We start from the raw sequence: 24,149 nt of genomic DNA, 5'->3' as shown, positions 1-24,149 counted from the left end.
GACCATGAGCCTTGAGGGGTGTCAGTGCGATGGAAAGCAGTAGGGATGTCAGTAGGGAAGTCACATGATGTGGCTGATTTTTCAAATGGTCACTGTGGATGTAGTATCGAGAGTAGAGGAAGAAGGGCAGGAGAGGGGGACAGAGAGATGAATAGGAATCAATTGTCATAACCCTGAGACTCAGTGATACCAGCGTGCAGTAGATTGATGGAGGTAGAGCGTGTGAGAATTTCCTGGATTTGGGCTTTATACTGAAGGTGCAGCCAGCAGGATTTGGTGATTAATTCCACATGAGATATAAAGTTTGAAAGGAGTTCAATGTCAGCGTTTTTCTTGTTCTGATAATTGGGATGAATGGAGATGCCATTTTCTACAAGTGACTGCTGTGGACTGAATTGTGTCCCCACTCCCTAAATTCATGTTAAAACCCTAACCTCCAATGTGATGGTATTTGAAGATGGGGCTTTTAGGATGTAATTAAGGTTGAATGGGGTCCTAAGGGTGGACCCTAATCTGATAGTATTAGTGGCCTTAGAAGAAGAGGGGGTCACGTGAGCACACAGCGAGAAGGCGGCTGCCAACACGCCAAGAGAAGAAAGGAGGCCTCAGAGGCAATCCTACCTTGCTGGCACCTCTATCTTGGACTTCCAACCTCCAGAACTGTGTCCAGAACCTCCAGAAATGTCTCTTGTTTTAGCTGTCAGTCTGGGGTATTTGTTATGGCAGCTTGAGCAGACTAATCCAGTAACCTCGAGTAAGGTGCCTTTTATTTATTCACTTTTGTAATCTTGAAGAAGAGTTATTAATCAAAGTGTTTCACTTTTGACAAGTTAAATTTAAGATGCTCTTAGGCATGCAAATGATTGTCTGGTAGCAAGCAGTTCAGGGAATAGGTACTAATAAAGATGAAAGTAAGCTAATAGTAATTTCTAATAAAAACTTAGATTAGTATTTGAAAGTCAGAGCCACCTCAAGGCAACAATGATTATGCACTAAAACCAAAGTGTCTTTTCTGAAATTGTCAAGAATTTGATCTATCCCTATGTGCACCTTTGCCTGGAAAGTAGGAGACTTGCAGTTGATTGGCAGCTGCACACACCTTCCCTAGAGTCCACATTAACTTTAGGAATAATATAACATTAGTTTGTGAATGCCAAATATTGGTAAACTTGAATAAACCATGAACATGCAGCTCTAATAAAAATTAAAATCGGTGGGGTTCCTTGTTATTCCTTTATAAGAATTGAAGACAGCAATTATTATTGATTGAATGAGTCCACATTACACTAGGAGACTTTCTAAGTCCAAATTGTAGGGATTGGACCATGATTTGAAGCACTCAGTTAGCAAGCTCCTTGCTAATAGTAGGCATGAGGGGATGGCCTTGTTCACATTTTAGTAGAGTTGCTTCTGCTTTATTCTTTCCTACACATGCAGAGCACATTCATGTTTTATGCATTTACATATGCTAGGAAGCCTTTTCCCTGCTCTGCCTTTGCACACTCTTACTCATCTTTCTCCTTTCATCTTACGTACTACCTTCTCTGATATGGTTGGCTGCAGCCCCGCCCAAATCTCATCTTGCATTGTAATCCCCATAATCCTCATGTGTCGAGGGAAGGATCTGGTGGGAGGTGAGATGTGATGGTTTTATAAGTGTTTGACAGTTCCTTCTTCACATGCTCTCTCTCACTTGCTGCCATGTAAGACATGCCTCTTCCCCTTCTGCCTTGATTGTAAGTTTCCTGAGGCCTCCCCAGCCATGCAGCACTGTGAGTTAATTAAACAAACCTCCTTTCTTTATAAATTACCCAGCCTTAGGTATGTCTTTATAATAGTATATAGTCTAAGATACTTTATAGCAGTGTATAGTATAGTCTAAGATACTATTCAGACTCCCTAAAGTAGACAGGGGCTCTTTATGCCATAGACTCCTACTGAAATTCTGTGTAGAGTTCCATTTTACCAATTCTTTTGTTGCATTGTTATTCTAGTACACTCTATTGTTTGTCTAGATGATGATGATGAAGACACTAACAGTGCCAACTTTTTTTTTTTTTGAGACAGAGTCTTGGTTTGTCAGCCAGGCTAGAGTGCAGTGGGGTGATCTCAGCTCAATGCAACCTCTGCCTCCTTGGTTCAAGCGATTCTCCTGCTTCAACCTCCCTAGTACCTGGGACTACAGGCACTCACCACCACACCTAGCTAAGTTTTTTTTGGTGTTTTTAGTAGAGATGAGGTTTCACCATGTTGGCCAGGCTGGTCTTGAACTCCTGACCTCAAGTGATCTGCCCCAACCCCCACCCCCCCAGCTAGGATTACGAGCGTGATCCACCATGCCCAGCCAGCATTTATATCATACTTACTTTGTGGCTGACAAATGCCCTGTTTACTTAACTTATACCTCTCATCTCTATATTCACACATATATTGAGTACTTAATAGGTAATCAATAATTATCAATTAAACAGTTACATGTTGAGTAGTATTCTTCTGGATTGTCACAAAAAGTAGCAAAACATTGTCCCTTCCTCATATATTTTGTTGAAATATATATGCTATCAAATTATTATTTTAAAATAAATATTTAATTTATATCTCCAGTTTTCTTTCTCTGCGTAGCGTAAAACAGCAGAAGAACTCTTACTGGTTCAGAGGGATCATTTGCATTAGAATTTCAGTGAACACATTTAAAAGAATTGCATTTACCCTAGTCTTGGTGGACGGACAACTTAAATAGTTTTCAAAATTTTTAGATGTTAGCCTCAGCTATTGCCACAACAATGTAGTATGACAAACGACCCCAAAGTCTAGTGGCATACACAATAGGCATTTTTCTCACACATAGGCCTGTGAATCTGGGGTTCAGCCATCAGGTCCTGGTTCACTTGGTTTTGGTTCAGAGCCATGGTGAGGTTCAGGTCTGCTCTATATACTTCTTATTCTTCTAAGACCAGCGGGACACATGGGCAGGCTCTTTTTAAGGCAGTGGTTGAAAGCTCCCAGAGGGGCAAGAGGCTTTGCTTAGAACTGGAGTATTCATCACTTTCACTGGCTGAAGAAAATCATGTGGCCAAGCCAGGCCCAGTGGCTCATGCCTGTAATCCCAGAACTTTGGGAAGCCAAGGTGGGAGGATCACTTGAACTCAGGAGTTTGAGACCAATCTGGGTACCTTAGAGAAACCCCTGTTGCTATTTAAAAAAAAAAAAAAAAAAAGCCAGGTGTGGTGGCATGCACTTGTGGTCCCAGCTACTACTCAGGAGGCTGAGGTGGGAGAATCACTTGGATCTGGAAGGTTGAGGCTGCAGTGAGCTGTGATTGTGCTGCTGCATTCCAGCATAGGCGACAGAGCAAGACCCCATCTCAAACAACAGTAACAACAAAATCATATGGCCAGCCTAACAACAGTGGGGCCAACAAAGATAGGCTTCCCAGGGAGATCAGGGGAGAGGGCAGGCACGGGGAACAATGATTCAATCTACCACATTGGTCTTTTATATTTTCCTTAACATAGAAACTTGGATAACTGTAGTAGCCCATGCACCTTTCTTTCTTATTTTTAGGTGTCAGCTACATTTTCCTTTTTTTCTTAACTTTTATTTTAGGCTCGAGGTCCATTTGCAGGTTTGCTACATAGGTAAACTTGTGCCACAGTGGTTTGTTATACAGATTATTTAATGACTCAGGTGCTAAGCCTAGTACCAAATAGTTGTTTTTTTCTGCTCTTCTCCCTCCTGCCACCCTCCACTCTCAAGTAGGCCCCAGTGTCTGTTGTTCTCTTCTTTGTGTCCATGAGTTCTCATCATTTAGCTCCCTCTTATAAGTGAAAACGTGCAGTATTAGGTATATTCCCAGAGGAATATAAATCATTCTACCATAAAGGACACAAGCACGCAAATATTCATTGCAGCACTATTTACTAGAGCAATGACAAGGAATCAACCTCAATGTCCATCAATGACAGACTGGAGAAAGAAAATGTGGTACATATACACCATGGAATACTGTGGAAACATAAAAAAGAATGAGATTGTGTCTTTTGCAGGAACATGGATGGAGCTGGGGGGCTATGATCTTAGCAAACTGACCCAGGAATAGAAAGCCATGCACCTTTCTTAAAGGCACTCTTTTCTCTGACTGGGTTTCCTTGAAATGCTTCCTTTCCCTTGTAGGAGACACCATCTCCTAAACAGATTTTTATTAAAATAAAAGCAATGAGATCCAGAACATTGTGAATTTCTTTCTGATTAATACAAATGAAATATTAATAAAATATGTCTTATCTATGGTAATGGGCATGATTGCAAACTAATTCTTATTCCCTTTTTTGTGGGAAGCAGTTGGAATAGTATGAGTTAATTTAGTTTGAGCAACTGAAAGAAGTATGTTTAATCTCTGTGATATATTCTATATATTATGTAGCAACTTCAAAATTGTTTACAAAAAGTATCACAAAAATATTATCTTGTGTACAAAACTATCATCTTTTTTCACTACCTGCCAGGTAGTGAGAAGAAATTCTGTAAACATTCTGTCTTATTATCTGCTTGATATGAGTAAAATTTCTTAAAACTAGTAACGTAGTCATTTCTAATCATTATCAAGTATTATGTACTATATGTAATTATATGTGCTATACTTTATTTTTATAGGTTCAGAGAGTGCATTTGCAGGTTTTTAAAGCTGTAAACACTAGAATTTCTGGATTAAGACAGCAATAATTTAATTATCCACCTATATTGTGTTCCTATTAAAAGTAATGATCAGATGAAAAGGAAATGTCTGAAAGCATTTTGTAACTTCTAATTTATTAGGGAACATTTTATAATGCCTATCCTTCATTCAAAGTCATTTTGCAGTTTCCGAGTTGTCTTATGAAGCAACATTCATGCTAAAATCATTTTACTTATTTCTAAAAACTACAGGTTTCTATTTTCTATCCTTTCTATGTACAAGCTCTCAGAAAACATTTATTTTCACATTTTGACTGAAATGACTTTAGAATAGTTAGAGAGTTTATGATCCAAATATGTGCTTTCTATTTTACCAGTTTTTATTGGTAAGTTGTCTAAAATGATAAAACACTTGTTTAAAAGCTATTTGCTTGGCGCAGAGTTCATTCTCTTTGCTTTCAGAAGATATGTTCTTAGGGGCAGGGGAGAGAAAAGCCTGGGGAATCCCTTGGGTCTACAGCAAGGTTAATGCTCCCTTTGAGTCACTTTGTTAATGACTGGTGGTCTCAGTTCTGATTGACTCCAACATTTTCCTAATTGCCTGCTAGGATTGATATCGTGTTTCATAGTCTGTCCCCCAGAGAAGAGCTATGGCTTCACTCAATGACCTATGCACTTTCCCTAAATTATATAACAGAGATTGGCTATTTTGAGGTGAAGTCTTGTTTTACTTTGAATGACTGTATCTAAACTGAACTTATGTGTGTTAACCTACCACTGGGGAAAAGAGGAACAAAGGGATGGATGTTTCTGAGCATGGTTCAACCGGTAGACATTTCTTGGGTTCCAACGATAAGTCTGGAAGTGAGCTGGCCACTATAGAGTATATAAAAATAAGTAAATAATGGTTCTGCCCTTGGGCAGTTAAAACTTATTTGGGGAGACCTTTATTTGCCCATTCATAGCTTGGGAGGCAATATGGTGCACAAACTTTGGAATCAGGACAAATGGGTTTATATCCTACCTATGTGAATTATCAGTTGTGAAACTTAAAGGGAATTACTTAACTTTTCTGTGACTCAGTATAAAGAAGGCAAAATGATACCACTTATCCCATAAAGTTGTTCCAAAATGAAGTTCATGGTTCTGCTGGTAGTTACCTTCATAATGCTAAATTACAGGTATATATACTTAGGTCTTGATTTGGAAAATATAGATGTTACTTTTGGACCCTTCAATATGAAAAATGAAACATTATTTTTCCTCAGCCTTTCTTTTCTCTGTGTCTCTAAACTGATGGTTGTCTTTATTATATTTAGTAATTATATTAGTTACCTTTTGACAAACTATTTGAACCTCTACTCCTTGTTACATCAAGTTCAGAGAATATTTTGTCACATGGTGAGCCAATTTTCCCAAGACCATTTATTAAAGAGGGAATCTTTTCCCCATTGCTTGTGTGTGTCAGGTTTGTCAAAGATCAGTTGGTGGTAGATGTGTGATGTTATTTCTGAGGCCTCCATTCTCTTTCATTGGTCTATATATCTGTTTTGGTACCAGTACCATGCTGTTTTGGTTACTGTAGCCTTGTAGTGTAGTTAGAAGTCAGGTAGCATGATGCCTCCAGCTTTGTTCTTCCTGCCCAGGATTGTCTTGGCTATGTGGGCTCTGTTTTGGTTCCATATGAAGTTTAAAGTACTTTTTTCCAATTCCGTGAAGAAAGTCAGTGGTAGCTTGATGGGAATAGCATTGAATCTATAAATTACTTTGGGCAGTAAGGCCATTTTCATGATATTGATTCTTCCTATCCATAAGCATGGGGTGTTTTTCCATTTGTTTGTGTCCTTTCTTATTTCCTTGAGCAGTGGTTTGTAGTTCTCCTTGAAGAGGTCCTTCACATCCCTTGTAAGTTGTATTCCTAGGTATTTTATTCTCTCAGTAGCAATTGTGAATGTAGCAATTTAGCTCTCTGTTTGTCTGTTATTGGTGTATAAGAATGCTTGTGATTTTTGCACATTGATTTTATATCCTGAGACTTTGCTGAAGTTGCTTATCAGCTTAAGGAGATTTTGGGCTAAGACGATGGGGTTTTCTAAATATACAATCATGTCATCTGTAAACAGAGACAATTGACTTTCTCTCTTCCCATTTGAATACCCTTTATTGCTTTCTCTTGCCTCATTGCTCTGGCCGGAACTTCCAATACTATTTTGAATAGGAGTGATGAGAGAGGGCATCCTTGTCTTGTGCTGGTTTTCAAAGGGAATGCTTTCAGTTTTTGCCCATTCAGTATGATATTGACTGTGGGTTTGTCATATATAACTCATTATTTTGAGATATGTTCCATCGATAACTAGTTTATTGAGTGTTTTTAGCAGGAAAGGCTGTTGAATTTTGTCGAAGGCCTTTTCTGCATCTATTGAGATAATCATGTGGTTTTTGTCGTTGGTTCTGTTGATGTGATGAATTATGTTTATTGATTTGTGTATGTTGAACCAGCCTTGCATCCCAGGGATGAAGCCAACTTGATTGTGGTGGATAAGCTTTTTGATGTGCTGCTGGGTTTGGTTTGCCAGTATTTTATTGAAGATTTTCGCATCGATGTTCATCAGGGATATTGGTCTAAGATTCTCTTTTTTTGTTGTGTCTCTGCCAGGCTTTGGTATCAGGATGATGCTGGCCTCATAAAATGAGTTAGGGAGGATTCCCTCTTTTTCTATTGATTGGAATAGTTTCAGAAGGAATGGTACCAGTTCCTCCTTGTACCTCTGGTAGAATTCGGCTGTGAATCCATCTGGTCCTGGACTTTTTTTGGTTGGTAGGCTATTAATTATTGCCTCAATTTCAGAACCTGTTATTGGTCTATTCAGAGAATCAACTTCTTCCTGGTTTAGTCTTGGAGGGTGTATGTGTCCAGGAATTTATACATTTCCTCTAGATTTTCTAGTTTATTTTCATAGAGATGTTTATAGTATTCTCTGATGATAGTTTGTATTTCTGTGGGGTTGGTGGTGATATCCCCTTTATTATTTTTTATTGCATCTATTTGATTCTTCTCTCTTCTTTATTAGTCTAGCTAGCAGTCTATCTATTTTGTTGATCTTTTCAAAAAACCATCTCCTGGATTCATTGATTTTTTGAAGGGTTTTCTGTGTCTCTGTCTCCTTCAGTTCTGCTCTAATCTTATTATTTCTTGTCTTCTGCTAGCTTCTGAATGTGTTTGCTCTTGCTTCTCTAGTTCTTTTAATTGTGATGTTAGGGTGTCAATTTTAGATCTCTCCTACTTTCTCTTGTGGGCATTTAGTGCTACAAATTTTCCTGTACACACTCCTTTAAATGTGTCCCAGAGATTCTGGTATGTTGTATCTTTGTTCTCATTGGTTTCAAAGAACATCTTTATTTCTGCCTTCATTTTGTTATTTGCCCAGTAGTCATTCAGGAGCAGGTTGTTCAGTTTCCATGTAGTTGTGCGGTTTTGAGTGAGTTTCTTAATCCTGAGTTCTAATTTGATTGCACAATGGTCTGAGCGACAGTTTGTTGTAATTTCTGTTCTTTTACATTTGCTGAGGAGTGTTTTACTTCCAATTATGTGGTTAATTTTAGAATAAGTGTGATGTGGTGCTCAGAAAAATGTATATTCTGTTGATTTGGGGTGGGGAGTTCTGTAGATGTCTATTAGGGCTGCTTGGTCCAGAGCTAAGTTCAAGTCCTGGATATCCTTGTTAATTTTCTGTCTCATTGATCTGTCTAATGCTGACAGTGGGGTGTTAAAGTCTCCCATTATTATTATGTGGGAATCTGAGTCTCTTTGTAGGTCTCTAAAAACTTGCTTTATGAATCTGGATGCTTCTGTATTGGGTGCGTAGGTATTTAGGACAATTAGCTCTTCCTGTTGAATTGATCCCTTTACCATTATGTAATAACCTTCTTTGTCTCTTTTGACATCTGTTGCTTTAAAGTCTGTTGTATCAGAGTCAGGATTGCAACCCCTGCTTTTGTGTGTGTGTGTGTGTGTGTGTTCTTTCCATTTGCTTCATAGATCTTCCTCCATCCCTTTATTTTGAGCCTATGTGTGTCTTTGCATGTGAGATGGGTCCCCTGAATACAGCACACCAGTGGGTCTTGACTCTTTAGCCAATTGGCCAGTCTGTGTCTTTTAACTGGGGCATTTAGCCCATTTACATTTAGGGCTAATATTGTTATGTGTGAATTTGATCCTGTCATTATGATGTTAGGTGGTTATTTTGCTGGTTAGTTGATGCAGTTTCTTCATAGTATCGATGGTTTTTACAATTTGGTATGTTTTTGCAGAGGCTGGTACCAGTTGTTCCTTTCCATGTTTAGTGCTTCCTTCAGAAGCTCTTGTAACGCAGGCCTGGTGATGACAAAATCTCTCATCATTTGCTTGTCTGTAAAGGATTTTATTTCTCCTTCACTTATGAAGCTTAGTTTGGCTGGATATGAAGTTCCAGGTTGAAAATTCTTTTCTTTAAGAATGTTGAATATTGGCCCACACTCTCTTCTGGCTTGTAGGGTTTCTGCCAAGAGGGATCCACTGCTAGTCTGATGAGCTTTCCTTTGTGAGTAACCCGACCTTTCTCTCTCACTGCCCTTTACATTTTTCCCTTCATTTCAACCTTGGCAAATCTAACAGTTATGTGTCGTGGGGTTGCTCTTCTCGAGGAGTATCTTTGTGGTGTTCTCTGTATTTCCTGAATTTGAATATTGACCTGCCTTGTGAGGTTGGGAAAGTTCTCCTGGATAATATCCTGAAGAGTGTTTTCTAACTTAGTTCCCATTCTCCCTGTCACTTTCAGGTACACTATTCAAACATAGATTTGATTTTTTCATGTAGTCCAATATTTGTTGGGGTTTTTATTCATTTCCTTTTGCTCTTTTTTTCTCTAATTTTGTCTTCTTTCTTTATTTCATTAATTTGATCTTCAATCACTGATATCCTTTCTTCCACTTGATTGAATTGGCTATTGAAGCCTGTGTATGCTTCATGAAGTTCTTGTATTGTGTTTTTCAGCTCCATCAGGTCATTTAAGTTCTTCTCTACCCTCATTATTCTAGATAGCCATTCATCTAACCTTTTTTCAAGGTTTTTAGCTTCCTTGCAATGGGTTACAACATGCTCCTTTAGCTCAGAGAAGTTTGTTATTATCGACCTTCTGAAGACTACTTCTGTCAACTCATCAAACTCATTCTCCATCCAGTTTTGTTCCCTTGCTAGTGAGGAGTTGTGTTCCTTTGGAGGCAAAGAGGCATTCTGGTTTTTGGAATTTTCAGCCTTTCTGCTCTGGTTTCCCCCAGTCTTTGTGATTTTATCTACCTTTGGTCTTTGATGTTGGTGACCTATGGATAGGGTTTTGGAGTGGATATCCTTCTTGTTGATGTTGATGCTATTCCTTTCTGCTTGTTAGTTTTCCTTCGAACAGATAGGCCCCTCAGCTGCAGGTCTGTTGGAGTTTGCCGGAGGTTCACTCCAGACCCTCTCTGCCTGGGTATCACCATCAGAGAATGCAGAACAGCAAATATTGCTGCCTGATCCTTCCTCTGGAAGCTTCGTCCCAGAAGAGCACCCACCTGTCTGTTGGCCCGTACTGGGAGGTGTCTCGCAGTCAGGCTACACAGGGGTCAGGGACCCATTTGAGGAGGCAGTCTGTCCATTGTTGGAACTTGAATGCTGTGCTGGGAGAACCACTGCTCTCTTCAGAGCTGTCAGGCAGGGACATTTAAGTCTGGAGAAGCTGCCTTTGTTCAGATATGCCCTGACCCCAGAGGTGGAATCTAGAGAGACAATAGGCCTTGCTGAGCTGCGGTGGGCTCCGCCCAGTTCGAGCTTCCCTGCTGCTTTGTTACACTGTGAGCATAGAACCACCTGCTCAAGCCTCAGCAATGGTGGACGCCCTCCCCCCACCAAGCTCCAGCAACCCAGGTCGATTTCAGACTGCTGCGCTAACAGCGAACAAGGCTCCGTGGGCATGGGACCTGCTGAGCCAGGCACATCAGGGAATCTCCTGGTCTGTTGGTTGTGCAGATTGTGGGGAAAGTGCAGTATTTGGGCAGCAGTGTACTGTTTCTCCAGGTACAGTCACTCAGGGCTTCCCTTGGCTAGGAAAGGGAAATCCCCAGACCCTTTGTGCTTCCCAGGTGAGGCGACGCCCCGCCCTGCTTCAGCTTGCCCTCTGTGGGCTGCCCCCACTGTCCGTCCTGTCCCAATGAGATGAACCAGCTACCTCAGATGGAAATGCAGAAATCGCCCATCTTCTGTGTCAATCTCACTGGGAGCTATTGACTGGAGCTGTTCCTATTTGACCATCTTGGAAAATGGCTCCCTATTTGTATAAATTTAAAGGGTACAAGTGAAGTTTTGTCACACAGATATATTGAAAAATGGTGAAGTCTAGGCTTTTATTGTCATTATCATCGGAATAAATTTTTTAAGTTCTCTTTTGTTTTCTGAATTATGTTTTCTCTCGTATCAATTAAATTGAAAATGTTTGGATATGAAATAGACTGACACCTTGACCTTCAACCTCTCTCCTCACACTAGTTTTCCACAGGCAAATTGCTTAATTTCTATTTAAAAGTAGATGGGGGTGGTTACTTCATTTATTTTGCCTAGAGGTGAATTCTGAGCTGCTCATTGTTGGCAGTTGCTCGAATGAAGATGGGAGGTTAGAAACTGGTATATTTCTATAGCCACCCATTTCATTTTCTGTTTCCCTCTCCTTCCCTCCTAGTTACCAGGGGACTCTGAATTTTCAGGTTGCTCTGGTGCTTCTCCAGGAAGATTGACTGTTACCTTTATAGCCAACAGGTTATACTAGCTACTGACAATATAATGCAGCAGGAACTGTGGACATTTTCCTGATGTTTTAGTGTTACACACACACACACACATACACACTCCACTCGAATTTAGGTCTTTATCTGTTTCGCTATAATTTATTTCAGATGACTTCAAATCCATGACTTTGAAAGATCTTCAAATGAAATTATTTTACCACCTAGTTAGAATGCTTTGGTCTCATTATCAAGTTTTTTTTAATAGTGTACCTCTTAGGAATGAACGTGATGAGAATCAGTAAATAACAAATTTAAACATATTAATTCACTTGTTCTACAGCTACTTACTGTGTAAACTGTGATGTGGGCATTGTGTTAGGCTCTGGTGACAAAACAATTAAAAACACTGTTTCTGACCTCAAGAACTTTGTACTTTAGTCAGCAAGATATGCAAGTAAAACCGCAATTGTAATACTGTGTATGCATACCGTTTAGGCATTCCCAGGACGTTGTATAAATACAAGCATGCATTATTATAAAAACTAAGTGAAGAGGAAAGGTTTTCAGTAGGTTACTGAGTTGAATTTGGAGGAGTTTTGGAGTTAGCTAGGAAAAGAGAAGACATATAGTCTGGGCAGATGGAATGCCTTAGTTAAAGGTACAGAGATTTCTAATTTTGGAAACTACAGCTTGCTCAGTATGTTAAAGGTGTATTACGCATATGGGAAGATGAAGGTTAAGGTGGGTAAAGATCCAGGGAGGACACAGATCCCAACCACAGTGAACCTATGTGATGCACCGCTGACGAGCTTTGAATTTACCCCGAGGATGAGGTGAACCAGTGAAGGATTTCAAATAAGCGAGTAGCATGATCAGAATTACATTTTAGAAAGGTCACTCCAGGTGCTGTGTGGAGACTTAGAATTATTTCCTCTAATCAGTGTGATGCTGTGGGGGATTTATTTTATTTCTGCTGAGATCCAGCAGTGTTAGTTAAGGACTAGACTGTCTGCTCACCTCCTTGTTCTAATCCTCTCCAAATTAGGAGGTATCAGTGAAGATTCTCAGTAAATTGGCAACTCACCTTTTTTTCCCTAGTATCATTTCTAGGGGTTGGATTGGGAGTAGCTAGAAGTGTGAAGCTATGACAGAATGTTCTGCTTTAATCATGGCCACCATTTTAGTAAAACTTAAGGTATTAAGTTGGACTCTTTTCTTATTTAGTTGCTTCTGATAATTATTGTTTTTGTTATTACTAGCTACTGTTCATAATTTTTTCTTCATCTCATTAGGTATGGGAGAAAGCCAATGCTGTGATCTAGTTTCTTCCCCATCTTTGGTTAAATTGTGCTTTCCAGGACAATAGCCACTAGTCACAAATGGCTGTTGAACAGTTGAAATGTAGCTAATCTGAATGGAGATATTCTGTAAATGCAAAATACACACTGATTTCAAAGATTTAGTAAGAAAGATAAGAAAGTATAGCATTGCAATAATTTTAGAGTGAATACATATTGAAATTATATAATATTTTAGGTATATTGAATAAAGATAGATTTTTAAATCATTCCACTTTTTTTTTTTTTTTTAAGAAACGGTGTCTTGCTGGGTCACCCAGGCTGGATGCAGTGGCACAATAACGGCTCACTGCAGCCTCAAATTCCTGGGCTCAACTGATCCTCCCAACTCAGCTTTGTAAGTTGTTGGGATTACAGGTGTGAGCCATCACGCTGGGCTCACATGTTTTTACTGGACTACACTGACTTAGAAAACTCTCCTTTATTCATTTAAAAATAGCATATCAACAGTGTTTGAGGGATTTTTTTAAAGTAAGTTAATCTATTCATATAATAAGTATGTATTGAGTACCATGTTAGAACTGTGGTGGCAAATAAAACAAAGTCTTAGCTCTCATGGAGTTTAATATTTGAGTGCAGGAAGCAGACAATTCACAAATAAGCCAATAAATACATAATGTAATTCTAGTTAGTGGCGAGTGGTATGGAGAAAGTAGAGCCGAGTACGAGAATTTCCTGAGGCTCTGCTGGGAAAGACAGAGCCTCTTGTAGATAAGTGAGTCAGATAAAGTATCTTGGAGGAGATATCCCTTGAACAGAAACTGCAAGTGATGAGGAGGGGCAAGCTAGATGAACTTCACAGGTGAGAGGATCACCAGCAGAGGGAACTGCAAATGTGGAGTCCCTGAGGCAGGCACAAGATCACTGTGTTTGAAAAAAAGTGCTTGTGGCTGGAGCAGAGGGAGGCAGGAGAGTGGTAGCAGATGCCATGGCTAAGTAGGTAGCATTGTTCTCAAACTATAGCTCACAGACCCCTGGAGATCCCAAGACTGTCAGGGGTGTCTTCAGGGTCAAAGCTATTTTAGTGTGTTAATATTTGCACTGATGATGGAAGCCATGGTGAAGCCCTAGTGCCTTTCAAGGTGGGGACACTAAACTCTTCTAGTCCCTGTATTCTAATTGCCATTGGGGACCAGCACACATAATGCCAGGTTCACTTAAGAGTGACCTTGGTAAGACAGTGAAATTTTTAATTACATTAAATCTTGAACTGTGAGTACACATCTTTTTAGCATTCTTTTTAATGAGATGAGAAGTACATACTAAATACTTCTGCTGCATACTCAGATAAAATGGTTATCCCAAGGAAAAGCACGAGGGCGATTGAATTGTAAGTTTTACTTGCAGTGTTTTTCATGGAACGCTGTTTTTACTTGAAACAATATCTTACAAATTAGTTATTCAGACTCAGGTATTTAGCAAACATTTTCTCAAAAATGAACTTATCACTTCAAAAGTGAGCCTATTCACTTTGAGGGAAACAAATGACATTATTTGTTGCTAATGATAAAATTTGAGCTTTCAAGAGAATATTAGAACTTTTTGGAAAACTCGTGTCAACCTCCATGAGCTGCTTGACAGGGGCCCAATACTGATGAAATTGTTGGTGAAATTAATAAATATGGTTTTGATATTATGTAATAAAATGCACCAACATTTAAAAGTTCTGCATAACTCAATGAACCTATAGTTTCCAATGTTCAATACATAATATCAAAAATCATCTCTGGGTAAAAGATTCATTTAAAGTTGAAGACAGAACAATGTATTTTACTATAACACTGTACAAAAGGTTCATTCATAGAGCTTCAGATTCCACATTGCAAATAACTCTGAAGACATTACCACTTACATGTTGTACCAAAGAAAAATATCCCCAATTATCTGAAAATAAGATATCCCTGACTTTTCGAACATATTTGTCAGAACTAGATTTTCTTTATATCCTTCAGTGAAAGTAACATATTAAAATGGATTAAATGCAGAAGCAGATAGGGTAATCCAGCTGTCTTTTTTAGGCCAGACACTAAAAAGATTTGCAAAATATAAAACAATGGCACTCTTTTCAGATTTTGGGAGGAAGCTAGTATAATATTTTTTCATATAAATATGTTCTTACCATGGAATATATTTACTATTGCCATTTGTAAACAAATTAGTAAACCAATGTTTCTAATATTTCTCATTTTAAATTTCAAATACAGTAGATATCAGCAGACATAACCTACATAAACAAAAGCTTTTTGGGTTCTTCAATAATTGTCAGGAATTTAAAGAGTCCCTGAAGCCAAATTGAGAACTGCTGATCCAGAGTTAGAAATCTGGATTGTATTCTAAGTATAATGGAATGGCATAGGTAGAATTTAAGCATTCTATGGCAAGATCTAATTTATATATTAAGTATTACTGTAGCTACTGAAGACGAGGCTGTTTCATAAGAGGGGCTGTATGGAGGCCAGTTAGGATGCTCAAATTAAAAGATGAAGTCTTGAATCAGGGTAGTCATGATAGATGCAGTAAGAATGCATTGGATTCAGATATATTAATATTTACAAGGTAGAACCTGAAATGTACTGATGATTCATACGTCTATAATATTTTACCTCATTCTTATTTATCCATATGCCTTTCTACCTTTTGATCATATGCATACATGAATTTATGTAATTGCAATGATAGATCTCTTACATTTTATGTTCTTCATTATTTGGTTATCTTTGTGTTATAAACTTTTTAACATGTGGAGGCTTGATCTTCATAACCATTATTCTCAAGTTTGCCTATTACTGTATAAACCAAATGTGCCATAATTCATTTATGATTTTTGCTTCTTTAACATTTAGGTGATTTTCTAAAATATTATAGATAAATCACATTGTATTTATCTGCATTTATAATGGCTTTGTTCTATTGAATTGTTTTCTTAGTATAAATTTAGATAGGATCACCCTCATCTTTTATTATGCAAGAGCAAACTGTCTATTTTAAACAATGCTCACTTCTCCTCTCCATTATTCTAGGGGTTGCTGGTAATAAGGCCAGTGTGTCCAAATTTTAGTTGTCTCAATACCTTGAGGAATAACATGCATCCAATAACATGGAGGGTAAGAGACAGAAATTAGACTTGGGGCTGATCTTCAAGTCCTATGGTTACATTGGAGACAGTCTCTGATGAGCACTGAATGATGCTCTGAAGATGAGGCATTTGGAGGCAGAAAAAGAGTGACCAAAATCATTGCACTTAGAATATGGTTGATGGACCAACTGCATAGGATTTCATTAAGAAAATATGATGGACTTGTTGTTTTTGTTTGTTTTGCAAATAAAGTTTGGGAGTAAGGACTTGGAGCACTGCCCATCCAACTTCCTCTTTTCAGCTCCCAAAGTACCTTTTAAGATTCCTAGGGATTAATGGAACATAATTTGAAATCCCATGATCTGGATAGTGAATGCAGTCACCCAACTCACATGTAGTGCCTACCTTCTCTGTACCAGATTTGCAGTAGGTTCTGGGAAGATAAGATAAACCACCCCTTACTTGAAAGATGACCCAAATAGAAGCCTCAGAACTTCATCTTAATTCTTCCTTTACAGATATTCTTTAACTGATCAGTTTCTTTTTCCGTTTCCTTTTTCTTTTTATTTTTGTTCTTTTTTTGAACAGAGACTCACTTTGTTGCCCAGACTTGAGTGTAGTAGACCAATCATAGCTCACTACAGCCTGGACCTCCTGGGCTCAAGTGATCCTCCCACCTTGGACTGAGATTATAGGCATGAGCCACCATGCCTGGCCTAACTCATCAGTTTCTAAAATCATTCCTTCTATTTCTGATACATCTTTCAAATCTATTCCCTCCATTCTATTTCGAGCAACAGTTCGGTCCTTATCATCAATCACTTGGATTATTACTGAATTGCCCTGCATATGATGTTTTCTTATTGATCATTTATCCTCAAACTGTTGTCAGTCACCCACTACCCTCTTGAGACACAAATTTTAATGTGTATTAGAATCACCTGGGTTCTTGTCAAATTGCAGATTTTGATTTAGTGTATCTGATGATTCCACATTTCTGACAAGTTTCACGTGAGTTCTGTGCAGTTGGTCCATTGATGACACTCTGAGTAGCAATGATTTAGATCATTCTTTATTGTTTCTAAGCACCTCATCTTCACAGCATAATTCAATGCTGATCAGAGAATATCTCTAATATCTCCAATATATTCTAACCATATCTCTTTCTACTTTCTCTCTCCACGCACCCTCCTTTCTGCCCTCATCGTTATGCTAATAATTCTCCTAATAAACAATGAATTTATTTGTAATAAAGTAAAAGTTTGCAAACCCCTCTTTCCCTCCATTTTGCCCCATAGCCAGGCTCTGAGAGATCCAAATTCTCCTCATTTGGTGACAAATTAATATTTGCAGAAACGAGAAGTTCCTTGGATTAAACCATATTTTACGGATGTTCATTCATTGTTTTCACATATACTGTGGAAGATTGTATTTATTTCCAAGTAGTTACTGTAAGATCATTACAAGCTCAAAGTTTAGCACAGTGTTCTGAGAATGTTCTCTCTTTGTATTGGCTGGATACTGGTTAGCATAAATTTCAATTCATGATAATTATAATAAGCCTTGAGCTGTTTCCTCTATTTATTGCTCTCTGGTGCAGGTCAGCAGGGCAGAGAGGGTGGTCTGTGACCCATTAATGCTTTTGCAGCCATTACCATCCGTCTGGCAGGACAGGGTCATTGGCTGGTCTATGGTCATCTCCGCAGCAAGCAATTTGACAATTCCAGCTTCCTTGATGGTGTAAATATTTAGGCAACAAAATACTTTAGTAAGGAAACTAGCACAGTTGTCTGAGGTCACAGAAGCTGAAAAGAAAACTTATACAGAGGGACTCAATCCAAGGGATGTTCAGAACTCAGAGGAGTGTTGCAGGGATTCCATCCTCCTGCACACACATACAGTAAGAAAGCATTGTGTGGTTAGGTTTCAAAGGTGCACTCGACTGGGCATTACCAAGTCTGAATCTCCTTGTTCTGAATCCTACTAGTTTTGTGAACTTGAGCAAATCCCCGAAGATCTATGAAATTCATTTCCTCACCCATGAAACGGAGGTTTTATTTGCCTTAGCTGACTACCTGGGGTGTTACGAAGGCCAAATGAGACAATGACAATCATAACAGCAACCATCACCACTATTCCTTATCTCATAGAATTACTTTTTTTTTTATTGTAAAAGCCACTAGAAACCGAGTAGCTGATATGCAGCAGTAATCACTGTTGGGGCAATGTATATAATAAGTAATTCCTGCTGCCTCTCTCCTGAGTCTTTTCACCTTTGAGAAATAAACACAATGGTCTCTGATACCAGTTTTATCACAGACAAAGCTGGAGGAAGAAAACAACTTGGATTTGAGGACCATCTGAGATTCCTTCTCTTTCTCTCCTAAATAGAACATACCTACCTCCCAAAGCCAATGGGCTAGACAAGTAACAGCAGGCCGTCGGTCACCTGAGCCCTACCTGGTCCCCAGCAGGGGAAAGGCCCATCCCAGGCTGGATCCAGAGTAGTCAGGCTTCAGTATGTTGTCACCCTTTCCTGGGAAACTAGGAAAGACGGTGTCAGGAAGACTGAGAACTGGGTCCCCTAGACTTCTGAAAGGGGAATTCTTCTTTGATGGGGAATAATGGGCAACTAAACAGAGGGGAAAAATCATTTATTCCATGTATACATTATTCTGTTTAATCCCTGCAACTGTACTTTGATATACAGATTATTTTCCCAGTGAGAAGTACAAGGCTTAGCATGTTTTAGAAACTTGCTCAAGTTCTTTCAGCTAGTTTGTATATGCAAATGTGTTGCACACTCTCAACTCTTTAGTAATAATGAAACATTTGAGGTCTGGGGTTTTATCAGGAAACATATCTGCTAACTATGGGACTGGTTCACAAGGAGTAGGTTCAAAAGGAGAATGTTGATAGAAGCCCAAGATGTTCTAAGCAGGGCTCAAAGAAGGTGAGAATATGCTTGACCTGAACTTCAGGAAGTAAAAAATTACTGAAAGCACAGAGGTCTGAGTTTGAGAATGAGGCTGCAGGAGAAAATTTGTGCCAGGCTAACAAAGAGAACCTTTCCAATAGTACTAGGAACCCAGTTGTCTACCTAAATCACTGAACAAAAGAAGGTGGTTGACCTGAACTTCAGGAAGTCAAAAAATTACTGAAAGCATGAAGGTCTGAATGAGGCTACAGGAGAAAATTTGTGCCAGGATAACAAAGAGGACCTTTCCTAATAGTACTAAGGACCCGATTGTCTACTTAAACCACTGATGGAACAAAAGAGGGTGGGAGGGGAACAAGCGTAGACAATCATATTCTCAGCCACTTACTTTTGCTTGCCTGATGAGACCCAGCTCTTTCCAGTGTTTCCCTAAAGTGGAAGCTGTTTCCAGGAGGTGGTCTGCACACATCATTTCTAGGCAGGAGGTTAAAAGCTCTAACATAAGATGTATACTTAATGTGATTTTCTGCTTCATTCTCCTTTAAAGATAAACTGGGGAAGCTAAAGTGTCAATGTTTGTAGCTTCATTCTCTGTTGTAATTGGATGATATTGCTTGCATTTGAAATGGGAGCCAAGCGAAGTGAGACTAAAAACTTCTTAAATGGTGCTTTGATTCTTCAGGGGAGTAGAGACACAGAGACTGATGAGTTATTTGGACCCTCCTAAGAAAAACCCCCGATGTTGTCAAGCCCTCCACGTTTATTTATTTAAAAACAAGCTTCTCATTCCTCAGAGTTTCAGAAATGATCCTGCATGTTATCGACAAATAATAATTTAATGGACAGCCTGATTAGACGGCCACAATGAATTAGCTATCGGCCTGACAGCCGTGCAAGCATTATGTTCTGTATCTGTTTACTCAGCACTAGGTGAAATACAGAAGTCTATTGAAAATCAGATTTCCATGCTGCTTTGTCAAAGCAAATTTAATCACAGCCAGAACATGTGGCATCCATCATTTCCACTTCAGAAGACATCAACGGGGGCAGATCAGCAACAAGGAGCCGGGCTGCCATGGCTGTCCTCCACTCACATGAAAATTAAATTTAACTATAGATCCTTGATAAATGAGGCCGTGGAAGCCATCAAACATGATGACTAAGTGCTCGGTATTAAAGTCATCCCCAGAGGCCCCCGACTAGAAAGAAGCACAGTCTCATTTGATCCGGCCTTGAGGTATTTGCAGGCATTCACCCCTCTGCTATGGACAGATAAATATGGGCTTTAGCATACTGCCCCAGGGGGTCCAGAGATTATTTTTCTGGAACTCTTTACTTGGTTTTTGCTTTTCCAGAAGTTTCTGTGAGAGCTGTCACAGTCACTTGCCCTATCCATCCTCATCATTCATTCTCCCCATCAGGCACTGCTTCTCTAGCCCCCAAATGACTCTTGGATCTCAGCTGTTTTTAAAATGTTTCTTCTCTAGCATCACACATTATTCCTCCTCAGACTCCAAGTTAGGGGGAAATAAGACCACAGACGCAGTTTTGTGGACTGCCAAGACAGTGAGCTGTTTGAGGGCAGGGACCATTTTATTGATTTATTTTTTAGCCCTAGAGCCTACAGCATATGACGCATGGGCCGGGCTGCATTCCTGTATGTCGAAGGAATGGGTGAGCAAATAAATGGATGCTCATGGAACTCAGTGGAATGTTCTAATCATAGGATTTAGAGCCGTCTCTTTCCTAATGTAATCCAGATATATATACTGGCTGTATTGTTAAATATCTACAGGATAATTATGTATACCCACTTCTTTGAAATTCAGTTTTGATGACTAATCAAACTGACTTTTATATGTCTCAGTTTTAAATGGTGCGTTTAATCCTGTCTGTCCCGTGTGGTTGTTAGGGGGTCTAAATGCAATAATTTATTAATACTGGTTAGCACAGGGCCTCCATACATGAAGAATCAACATATGTTAGCTTCCATCATTGTCATCATCATCACTATTGTGGTTGTCACTATTTATATGCTGTTTGCTCAGCACCAGTCTTGGCATTGCCTCAGATGACAAGAAAAAAGCCACACATACAGGAACAATATATAAGAGGAGGCCGGGTGCGGTGGCTCACGCCTGTAATCCCAGCGCTTTGAGAGGCTGAGACAGGTGGATCACCTGAGGTCAGGAGTTCAAGACCAGCCTGGCTAACATGGTGAAACCCTGTCTCTACTAACAATACAAAAATTAGCCGTGCGTGGTGGTGTGTGCCTGTAGCTCCAGCTACTTAGGGAGGCTGAGGCAGGAGAATCGCTTGAACCCAGGAGGCAGAGGTTGCAGTGAGCACAGATCGCACCACTGCATTCCAGCCTGGGTGACAGAGTGAGACTCTGTCTAAAAAACAAACAAAGAAAAAGAGGAATGCAGAACAGACTGTGAAAGCATAGCATTTCAAAGTAAGGCCTGCCCAGTTGTGTATCGAGAAACCTGACTTAGTGGGAACATATCTAGGCCTTGGAGGGCAAATCATTGTAGGCAGAGAGTCCTGAATAATGTGGGAAATGGAAGTGTGCCTGGGACTGGGGTGGACACATGGATCTAGGAATGGGACACGAAGGAGACGGACCTAACTTTAATAGAAGAAGGTTTAATTGGGGATTCATAGAAGATTAAATTCTATAGGTATGAGTGGAATTAAAAGTTGGAGAATCTTGGCTGGGCATGGTGGCTCATGCCTGTAATCCCTGCACTTTGGGAAGCCAAGGTGGGCAGATCATGAGGTCAGGAGATCTAGACCATCCTGGCTAATATGGTGAAACTCCATCTCTACTAAAAAAATACAAAAAAATATTAGCTGGGCATAGTGGCACGCACCTGTAGTCCCAGCTACTTGGGAGGCTGAGGCAGGAGAATCACTTGAATCTGGGGGGTGGAGGTTGCAGTGAGCCAAAATCTCGTCCTTGCACTCCAGCCTGGGCAACAGAGCGAGACTGTCTCAAAAAAAAAAAAAAAAAAAAAAAAAAAGTTGGAGAATCTTGAAAGCTAGGTAGGGTTTGAACTTGTGGCTTGATACATATGCATGGAGATCTGGTTCTTTATCAGGGAATCACATATAAAAGTGAATAATTAATATAATGGGGGAAGAAAGGCTGGGAAATGAGATAACAGGTAGCAGATGAGGGAATATGAGTAAGGGACAAACAATGCATCTTCTAGAGGAAGAATCAGTGGGTTTGGGTGACTCTTCTGTGTTCATTGCCAGACAGTGAGAAGCACATTGCTGTGGAGAAGCAAAGTCCCTTTCCCAACGCCAGCAAGAGGGAAGGCAGGATGAGTTCACCTCCCTCCAAACTGATTGACTTGCTGGAATAATTTAAAGTGTTACTAATTGAGAATAACTCTACAGTGTGAAAGCACTGTGCACGTGGAGTTATATTTATACCTCCTTCTTTTTAACCTCATCAAATGCCAATTTAAAAACTTACAGTCAATAATCAAGCACATTTTAACTCCCCTGGAAAAATTATGATGTGCCCTGAAGTGTACCCTCATGCTTAAATTTTCAACGTGAAGCATTCAAAGGGAGTTTGGACTGAGTACTGTCTACCTTCTCAGCAGATGTACATGAACATTTTTTGAAGTTGTTATAAAAATTGTTAAAGCCTTTTCCTGGTATCTCTTGGAAACACTTAGAAGCTTTGGCAGAAATCGTTGTCTTTGGTCTAATCACATATTTCCAAAGGCAGTTTACAAAACATGTTATTTTGCTATTTACTAATTATATTTATTTGATACAGCAATCACTTAATAGCCTCTGGCTGCATTTTCAAATAGTATTGAAAAAGCTCCCGCTGTTACACTTATAATTTATTATAGACAACATAAAAATAAGATGCTCTCCCTCCGTGTGCATAACACACATAGGGATGCTTAGAGAAAAACTCTGTACAGATCCAGAATCATCAAATATAAAGGGCAGTTTTAGCTGGGAGCATTCATTTATTTGTAGACAGCTGGAGATTGTGGCTCTTCTCTATCTGTGGTTGGAGAGAGGAGAGGCAAAGTCATGCCTGGGATACTGGCTTTAGTTGACCAAGAAAGGTGGAAAACTGTGCCCTCAAGGGACAGATTTGTGCTTGCCACCCTCTACCATTTTTCAGGATAATCTGAAACAGCCAGGTAGAATGTGGTCCTCAGGGATCTCAAAGAGCGTATGACTAGTAATGCTTTCTCCAGAGATATTTATGCAAAAATGGACTGTCTTATGCAGAAACCACCAAAGTTGTGTGGTTTCAGTAGTATGCCAACAGCCCACTTTTTTGGGGGGGTTGGAAATCTTCCGCCTACCGATACAGGTGGTCCATTTTAGCCTCTTCTCATTTGAATAGTCATTCTTTAAACATCTATCAGGCACCTGCCTTGTATAAGATGTAAGAATCCTCTGCAAAGCCCATATTCTGGTAGTTAGAATAAAGCACTTCTCTCTTGCTTTCCTGTATTAGCATGTTTTCATGCTCCTGATAAAGACATACCTAAGATTGGGTAATTTATAAAGAAAAAGAGGTTTAATGGACTCACAATTCCATGTGGCCAGAGAGGCCTCACAATCATGGTGGAAGGCGAAAGGCACATCTTACATGGAAGCAGGCAAGAGAGAATGAGAACTAAGAGAAAGAGGAAACCCCTTATAAAACCATCAGATCTTGTGAGACTTAACTACCATGAGAACAGTATGGGGGGAACCACCCCCATAATTCAGTTATTTCCCACGGGTCCCTCCCACAACATGCAGGAATTATGGGAAGGAGCTACAGTTCAAGATGAGATTTGGGTGGGGACACAGCCAAACCATATCACCTCCTAAACCTGAGGAAGACTCTATAACGAAGGTCATAAAAGAAAAGTGGTTTTCACTCCTAGTTGCAATTAATTCCATGTTAATCCCCTATTAGGCATTGATTTCTCTGTGCTTCTTCTGCCCATTCAAATAATTTATTCTATTTCTTATGTGCATTCATTTCTTTCCCTAAAGCTTCTAAGATTGTAAATGTCTCTAAGGATAGGGGACACGTTTCATGCATCCTAATATCATTGGCTTACCTGATAACTAGAAGTAGGGTGTTATTCTCAGTTAAATGTTAAATACAATGTGACATTAAAAAATCAGTTTATCCTGGATCAGTTAATTTCATTAATGTGTCTTAAAATGCAGTGACACTAATCAATAAACCAGTGCTAGGACTGATACATTTTTGATGGTAAGTTGAGTGTCAGAAGTGTCTGTTTTATAAATGAGAGTGGGAGAG

The 24,149-nt window shown here is 39.5% G+C and overlaps 1 protein-coding gene and 1 pseudogene across 1 annotated transcript in view; both read left to right on the top strand.

The window, feature by feature from the left end:
* The window catches only part of LOC105477531 (heparan sulfate 6-O-sulfotransferase 3), a 759,454-nt gene that overhangs the window by 426,980 nt on the left and 308,325 nt on the right, over positions 1-24,149 (top strand). The window lies entirely within an intron of this gene.
* LOC105477498 (AMMECR1-like protein pseudogene) overlaps positions 1-24,149 on the top strand; it is an 82,754-nt pseudogene that overhangs the window by 6,573 nt on the left and 52,032 nt on the right.

The sequence above is a fragment of the Macaca nemestrina genome, chromosome 16, assembly GCF_043159975.1.
Source record: "Macaca nemestrina isolate mMacNem1 chromosome 16, mMacNem.hap1, whole genome shotgun sequence".
In the NCBI taxonomy this organism is placed as follows: Eukaryota; Metazoa; Chordata; class Mammalia; order Primates; family Cercopithecidae; genus Macaca; species Macaca nemestrina.
The sequence above is the reverse complement of the archived record's forward strand: the minus strand, read 5'-3'. Positions and strand labels throughout refer to the sequence as shown.